Genomic DNA, 9,377 nt, shown 5'->3' on the forward strand with positions numbered 1-9,377 from the left:
GGGGCTGTCTAAATGGTAGCCCTCCCACCATGTGCAATTGAATCACAAATTGTCGCAATCGTTTGAATATAGTTATAAAGAAATGTGCAGCGAGATTTTCGTTTGTACACAATTAGGGTCGCCGACAGAACGAAAACAAAGTGGGGGGCTGTCTAAATTTTAGCCGTCCCACCATGTTCAATTCAACCACAAACTGTCGCACTTGTTTGTACGCCTTTGTACATAAATGTGCAGCTGAAATTTTCGTTTGCACATAAATGTCCCCCCCCCAAAACGATAACAAACTATGGGCTCTCTAATTGATAGGCCTCCCACCATGTCGAATTCAACCACAAACTGTCGCACTTGTTTGTTACGGTTTTGTACAGAAATTTGCAGGCGAAATTTTCGTTTGTACACAATTGCGGGCGCGCTAAAACGATAACAAAGTATAGGCTACCTAATTGGTAGCACCTCCCTACGTCCGATTCAAAAGAAAATTATCTCAATTGTTTGCACATCGTTTGAGCAGTAATGCGCAGGCGAAATTTTTTTTCTAAGCTATCAGATGCGTGGACAGAACGAAAAAAAAGGGGAGTTGTCTAAGTGCTAGCCCCACCATGTTCGATTGAACCACAAATTGTCGCGATCGTTTATACATAGTTTGTGCAGAAATGTGCAGGTAAAATTTTCGTTTGTATTAAATAATATACGGATGTGAGTATTTTTAATATCTGCGATCAACATTAACCGGTTTGAATAACGGTTGATGAGTTTGAAAATGGTTCCTATTGCACTAGTTGAAAAAAAATTCTTTTTCTCTGGCACACGGAAGAAAATGCCTGATTCTAATAGAACTTTTCACGTAGAATTCGAATCTGCAATCAATTTTTCTCCATCACCCTCAGTTTTCCCGTGACAGAGGTGTTTTCGGAAAATTTCCCCTCAAATTTCTTTTCTTTTTCTTTTTTTCTTTTTTTAAAACCATTTTCATACTTGTAGCTTGGGTACCTTAGGTATATAAACGCACAAATTATATTGTATGTTAGCCTGATTTATACTTAGTAAGCCCTCTATGTTTCATAAGAATAGCATTATTCTATCTAGAGAAATAAACATATTTATATAAAAAATATGCTATGTGTACTGTTCATTTTACAATATTCATTAGTGCAGATAAAATCACATATAACTTCCACGAAAATTACAATATAAGCATGGTTTATATCTTATTGGATTTAAAATAGAACATATTTTCAATTATGTATACACCGTGTCACCATTTTATATCTACTTAATAAATAATACAAAAGAAGTGAGTGGTATCTTCTTAATAAATGGACACTTACTTACCTCAACTAATGTGTTTTAGTTGTCGACTTTCTTCTGTGTTTGGTTTCTGGAACATCTCTTTTAAGTGTCCAACAGTAATCAGCTAGCATTTTTGAACTACACTGTCACTGGTACCTCTTCTCCATGGAGGAAATGTCCTGATGAAAATGTTCCCCATACTCATCACTAACAGCACCAAGCTTTTCAGGAAAGAAATGCAGGTGGGAGTCTAGAAAGTGAACTTTAAGGGACATGTTGCAACCCATTTCATTGAATGATTGCCGGAAATCACTCACAATTTCACGGTAATTTGGGGCTTTCTTGTTTCCTAAAAAATTCTCTGTTAAACATTTAAATGGACACCAAGCTGCTTTCTCAACCAGAGTTAAGAGATCCTCAAATTTTTGGTCACGAATCAAACATCTTATTTGGGGGTCTACAAAAATCCCTAGCGTCACTAACCGGAGGAATTTTTTCCTTGAGGTAACAAGATCCTGCATTACTTTTGTCCATTGCCCTAACAAAGTTTTTGAAGCGCCCCAACTTTATGTGAAGAGGAGGTAGAATTATCTAATCAGGGCTCACCAGTGAGGAATAAACAGCATTCTTCTGTCCAGGAGTTAATACATGCGTTGGCCATTCCTTCTTGATGTAATGTTCCGCTTTGTTCCTGCTGTCCCATTCGCAGAGGAAACAACAATATTTCGTATAACCAAGCTGCAAACCCATTAACAAAGAAATGACTTGTAAATCACAGCAAACGGTCCACTTGTATTTCTCATACTGAATTTTTTCTAACACTATTTCGATGTTTTCATAGGTTTCCTTCATATTAGTTGCATAAGCCAAAGGCACTGAAGGAAATTTGTTGCTATTGTGCAAAAGGACAGCCTTAAAACTAGTTTTGGATGAGTCAATAAGCAATCTCCACTCTGTACTTATATGTGCATGTCCAAGCCTATCCATCACAGCACAGACATTATTACAATACACTAAATCATTTTCTTGAGAATAGTAGTTTTGAAACTCTGTATGAAGGTTTCGAAAAATACACACTTTAGTGTCACGATGGAGCAGATTCCAGCCTTAAGTTTAGAATCAAGAAGTTCTGTCTGTGTATTGGAGAGTTTTAAATCCCGTATGAGGTCATTTAGTTCACCCGGAGTTATCAGATGGGAATCCAATGTAGATGTGCTTCCTACATAAGTAGGATCATCATCTTCATTTGGAACTTCAATAGTTGCCTCAAGTACGTAATCCTCATTTTCCGTAAGATGAGGAGGAGGTACCGGTACAGGTAATTCTGCACTGTGTGGAACTGGCCTAATTGCTGATGCAAATTAGGGTACTGTACTGTGTGGTTAGATTTACTGCTTATTTCTTTTATCTGTGTCATACAAAAGTAGCAGTCTGAAGAATGATCTTTTGGTTCCCTCCAGATCATCGGTACTGCGAAGTTCATGTTTCGTCCACCATTTGCCCACCCAGTCAGACGTTTCACGCAAGTACAACAAATGTAGTGAGGAACCCAGTTCTTATCCTGGTCTCCTACACAGCAACCAAAATATAACTGATAACACTTCCTCACAAGTGGAGTAAAACATCGACGTTGTGATTTAAATATCAGCTCCCCACATACATAACAGTAATTGTCCGGTTTATTTACACACTTCCTCGACATCTTGTATTCTGTAAGGTATCACACACATACATACACACACACACACACAGACACACACACACACACACACACACACACAGGAATCTACACTCTATCAAATTCCCACAAAATCCCTCTAGACATTCCCTCATACAAAAATGGTGACATGGTGTACACATCATTGAAAATGTTTTATTGGAAGTCCAATGAGGTATAAACCGTGGTATATTGTAATTTTCGTGGAAATTATATGTGTTGAAGACCGACCCGACCCCACCCGTGACCCAAATTGACTGATCCGACCCGACAACCCGACCCGAGCTGACCCGATTGGCCCGACCCAAAGTGACCCGAGTGAACCAACCCGAGGTGACTTAACCCGACAACCGACCCGAGTGACTTGACCTTACAATCTAACCAGTTTGAGAGAGCTAGAACTTTACAAAACTGCCACCAGAAAAAAAATGCTGACCAATTCTTATGCATAAACCATTGTTTCGGCTTTTTTTACTTGTAGTATAATTATCCTCCTCCTCCTCCTCAGTGTTCTCCCATTAATAAACAGGCCAGTTTCCGTGAACTAGGTAACAAGCTTCCATTTTTGCGATTTCCCGCTAATATCTGCCTCGCAACCCAACATAAAGTACCACCCTCCTTATTACAATCTATCAATTCCAACCTTCTTACACACTCTCGCTCTCCTGATATCACCCCCTTTACTACATCCCTCAGAATGCAATCCCTTAGCAAGATCAAAACTAGTGATCCGTCCATTTTTCGCTTCCTTATATCGTCTAATATTGCTCTCGTCTCTTGCATTTTTTCAGCATTTCCTAATTCGTTTTCCTCTCTACCCTGCTAACCTTCTTTATTTTACTCCACATCCAAATTTCCAAGGTTAAAATTTAGGCAATCAAGTTCGAAAGTCAAAATAAAATTTGACTGAGTTCTGAAGACAAGTTCTGAAGGCTAAAAGAATAAAAGTTCTGAAGACAACATTATTTTCTAGTAAGGAATGTATATAGAACTTCTTTTAATATTTTTTGCTGTGTAACAAACAACAATTTCATCACGTTAACATTCCGATTTTTCTATTTAAAAACAACGTTGCTGTCTGATAGAATCATAAGGAACTAATTGCACTGAAATATCATTCTGTAGGGAATTACCTTTTATTTTTTCTTGATTAATTTATCTAGAAGATATTTGCAACGTTATATAAAATTAGCAATTATTGCGGAGAAAGTCAAATCACTACCCCAGCAATAATAATAATAATAATAATAATAATAATAATAATAATAATAATAATAATAATAATAATAATAATAATAATAATAATAATAATAATATTTGAAGGTGACCAAGAAAGTTCTGTCTCTTTGTGGAGGTCTGTGTTCAATTTGCCTTCACACCGTGAGTTGAATGCGAATGGATATAAGGTGAAGGTCAGTTGTTGGACGAGACGAGACGAGACAGAATTTTCATGAAAGGGTACGAGATGAGACAGAGCTCTTTCAATAGAAACATATGCACTTTTCCAGACGAGACTACCTTCACGACACATTTTCGAAACGAGAATGCCCCAAACCAGGTCTCGTGAGCAACACTAGTAAGTATATCCAACATACTACTTGGTTGTGGCTGTTCAGATACACCGTGAACGTGCGTAAGGACTGAGTGAACATGGGGCCTTCACAGAGCGTCATAAGGGCTTGTTTGCTGTACGAGTTCAAATTGCTGCTCCGCGGGGCGGAAGATATGACAGACCTTTGGTGAGGGTGTCGTGACTACGCGGAGAGTGCAGTGGTATGACGGTTTAAGGACGGTGATGACGAAACACTCGAAGACGCACCACGTGCCGGAAGACAAACAGATGTTCAAAATAAAGATCTTCAGGCAGCAATTTAGGCGAAGACAGACATGTGAGGAACTGGTACTACATTTCAGTGTAAGTGGAGAAACCATTCGGCACCACCACCATCAACTTGGGAAGCACTGCAAGTTGGGTTTATAGGTCCTACATGATTTGACTTGGAGCCAGAAAGCAACGCGAGCAGACACCTGTGTTTCTTTGGTGTCTCGTCTGAGGAAGGAGCAATTTCTGAACAGGGTGTTGACATGTGATGGGAAGTGGGTCCTGTACGAAGCTCCACGGCGCCGTCATTGTTGGTTAGCATCCCATGAAGGTTCAAAAACAGCCCAAGCCAGCACTACGCCAGAATAAGGTTCTCCTGTGCATTTTGTGGACTGCTCGAGGCATCGTCCATCGGGAACTGCTATCAGCTGGTCAGATCATCAATGCAACTGTGTACTGTCACTGTGTACTGTCTGGATCCAGCAGTTCTGAATCGCAAAGGGGTTCTCTTGTTACAAGGCAACGCTAAGCCCCACGTGGCTAAAATGACCCAGTACATCATTCTACGCCTTGGATGGAAAACACTATTGGATCCGCCATACTCCACGGACATTGTACCGTCCGATTATCACCTGTTCCATTCCTTGGGCAATCACATTAGAGAACGCCAATTCAAATCGCTAGTAGAGGTTCAATATGCACTTGATACCTTCTTCACTTCACTTCCCACCAAGTTCGACTGCGATGGAATCCATGGCCTTCCAGAACGTTTTCGGAAGGTCGTCGAGGCTGATGGAGACGATTTTTGATATTCCAGGTACGTCTTAGGTTACATACCAATGTTCGAAGGTGTTGGTGAAAAGGCGGCGGAACTTTCTTGGGCACTCTTAAAGTTATAATAATAATAATAATAATAATAATAATAATAATAATAATAATAATAATAATAATAATAATAATAATAATAATAATAATAATAATAATAATAATGATGTGCCCTGCCCAAAGGCAGATGTTTGACCCGAAGGTCCATGGGTATTGATTCCAGCTCGTACCAAGTAAGTTTTCTGGTGAACAAACCCCATGTGCATGGGTTTTCTCGGTGTTCTCCCATTTCCTCCCACTTTCTTCATTCAACCACTTCAATTATTTCTCATCATCACTGTCTCTCTTAGCGTTGGTGCATAACGTGGGACGTTAACTAGATATTTCCTTTCAATTTCACTTAATGTGACATTTAACTTGACATAGAAACGCAGAAAGGAAAAAAGTCAGTAGTAATATTAATTACAATACCAATTAGTTAATATAGGGTAAAATTAAAATTTTATTACTATTTCACCTTCAATTAGTCACATTTATCATTCATACACCAACTTCGAATTGAATTCTACAACAAAGCTCTTTATAGTATTCCGTATAGAAAATAAGTGAAGAATGTGACGACCCGACCCGAGTGACCCGACACGAGCTAACCCGACTGACCCGACCCGACAACCCGACCCGTAACCCGACCCGTTTGAGAGCACTATCAGAGGGGTACTATTTACAGTACAATTTATTTTGTATGGTTTAGCATACTTTAAGGCTACCATACTTTTTGAAAACAGAAAAAACGGGACGTCTTACAAATTAGTAGTAAATATTGCATTTTGTATTAATTTTATCTTTCGAATTTTACTACAGTATCGCACTAGTTATACAACTTAAAATAATGTATTAATATAGTCCATACTCAGTGGCGTATTTAGGGGGAGGGCTTCCGGGCTCAAGCCCCCCACCGAAATCTTACTTACTATAGTAAAGTATATGAAATATCTTGCAGAATTTTCATATTTTCAGGCAAAGCACCCCCGGAAGTTAGCAAAGCCCCTCCCGAAACAAAATCGTAAATACGCCACTGTCCATACTTAATCAACAGTGCTAAAAATTATTATAGAAGCTAGAAGCTGTTATACAATATAAACGCAATCAGTGAACATACAATATTTAGGCAAAAATTATATTTTCAATATTATTACGCATACCACCTTTATATGCTCTACATGTCTATAAAGAAAAATATCCAGATTTATGAAGTTGTTTCAAAATTTCAATAGGCTAATTTATTTTTGTTAACCTAAAATGCGAACTAAAAGAAAGCAATTTGCATAATTGTTTTTCTGAAGCAGAAAAAAAATGTATTTTCGGGGCTGGTCTGCAACGTCACAAGAATTTGTTGCCACCTCGGGGTATACATAATTACTTTTAGTGATAAGAGTGCTACTTAGGAGGATTTAAACATTGCATGTTATATCCGGGGAAGCAGCGATTGCAATAATAATAAAGATTAGAATGAAATTGTTCCTATAGTATTGTCGGAATTAAAAGCAAAAGGAATAAGTCGATTTTATTATATTTTCAGAAATTTTGATATGTAATTAATAATAATAATAAAGAAAAAACAGGACAAGAAGGAAAATTTCTGCACACCGGGACAAATTTTAAAAAACCGGGGCGTATGGTAGCCTTACATACTTATTTGCATGCGGAGTGTCAGTACGGAGCCACTACGTAGCAGAGTTGAAACAAAACCTCGTAAATAGGTTGCCAATTCAGGAAAACAAAATTACCGGCACACCCTCAAAATTCTCTGTACAAATGAGAAACTGAAGACTGTATTGATCGTTATTGTATTTACCAGCAATTGCCACTTGTTTAAAATTATCGAAACAGATGAATAATACTGGATATTAATCTTTATGTAACAATAGTTGATTCAAAAAATGAAATTAACTCTTCACTTCAAACAAAGGAAATTGCTTTAAAAAGTCATTTTCTACTCTCAATAAATGAATAAAATTCTTTTACAATAAAATATAAGTGTTATCAAATTTGTTATATTAAATAAATAAAAAAAACTGCCATACATTAAAAAAATATCGATAATGTATAATACAACGAAAATTTGTGTTTGTAAAGGCACTGTTGAAAAATTTCGATGTTCAATGTTATATTCTGGATTTCAGATTCCAAAATACCGGTCAGAAGGGGTCTAATAAGAAGTTTGTACCGGTCACGGCCTTAATCAAAATCACAGCAAATACCGGCCAGTTAGCAACTCTACTCTTAAATCAGAATGCTGAATGCACCAAAATACTTCACCATGCATTCTATAGTTTCTGCAAAATGAATTTAATGAAGATGATCAAATAAAACAAAATACTGTGTTATAATTTTCCCTTTAACAGTCTACTTTGTGAATTTGTTATATCTTCCACTTATCAATTTCCTGTACGAGATGAGAATAACGGTTTCTGCGCAAGATAGAAAGAAAAAAAATAAATTTTTCTCATAAGGATTCAGTTCACGTAAGAAATAATGAATAAGTTTAATAATAAGAGCCGAGGAGTGATAAACTAACTCAGCAATAATGATTGTAAGTATAAATATAAATATAAAAAAAACAAAAAAACATTTAATTCCATCATCGTTAGGATGGATGCCATTAATTGTGTACAAACAAAAATTACGCATGCATATTTCTGTACAAACGATGTACAAACGATTACGAAAATTTGTGATTCAATTGGACATGTTGGTGGGAAGCTACCACTTAGAGAGCCCCCAGTTTGTTTTCGTTCTGGCGGCGCCCTTATTGTGTACAAACGAAAATTTTGCCTGAACATTTCTGTAAAAACGACGTACAAACGATTGCGACAATTTGTGATTGAATTGGACATGGTCGGGGGCTACCACTTAGACAGCCCCACTTTGTTTTCGTTCTGGCGGCGCCCCTAATTGTGAACAAACAAACATTTCGCCTGCCCGTTTCTGTACAAACGAAGTACAAACGATTGCGATAATTTGTGATTGAATTGGACATGGTGGGGGGGCTACCACTTAGACAGCCCCCTTTCTTCTGTTCTGGCGGCACAACTAATTGTGTACAAACGAAACTTTTGCCTGCACATTTCTGTACACACGAAGTAGAAACGATTGCGATAATTTGTGATTGAATAAAACATGTTGGTGGGGGGCTACCAGTTAGAGAGTCCCCCACTTTGTTTTCGTTCTAGCGGCGCCCCTAATTGTGTACGAACATACATTTTGCCTGCACATTTCTGTACAAATGAAGTACAAACGATTGTGACAATTTGTGATTCAATTGGACATGATGGGGTGGGCTACCACTTAGACAGCCCCTCACTTTGTTTTCGCCCTGGCGGCGCCCCTAAGTTTGTTCAAACAAACATTTCGCCTTCACATTTCTGTACAAACGATGCACAAACGAATGCGACAACTTGTGATTGAATCGGACATGGTGGGGGGCTACCACTTAGACAGCCCCCATTTTTTTCTGTTCTGGCGGCGCCCTTAATTATGTACAAACGAAAATTTCGGGTGCACATTTCTGTACAAACGAAGTACAAACGATTGCGACAATCTGTGATTGAATAGGAGATGGTCGGGGACTACCACTTAGACAGCCCCCAATTTTTTTGTTCTGGCGGCGCCCCTAATTGCGTGCGAACATACATTTCGCCTGCACATTTCTGTACAAATGAA

This window comes from Thermobia domestica, chromosome 17 (assembly GCF_964235325.1).
Source record: "Thermobia domestica chromosome 17, izTheDome1.hap1.1, whole genome shotgun sequence".
Lineage (NCBI taxonomy): Eukaryota > Metazoa > Arthropoda > Insecta > Zygentoma > Lepismatidae > Thermobia > Thermobia domestica.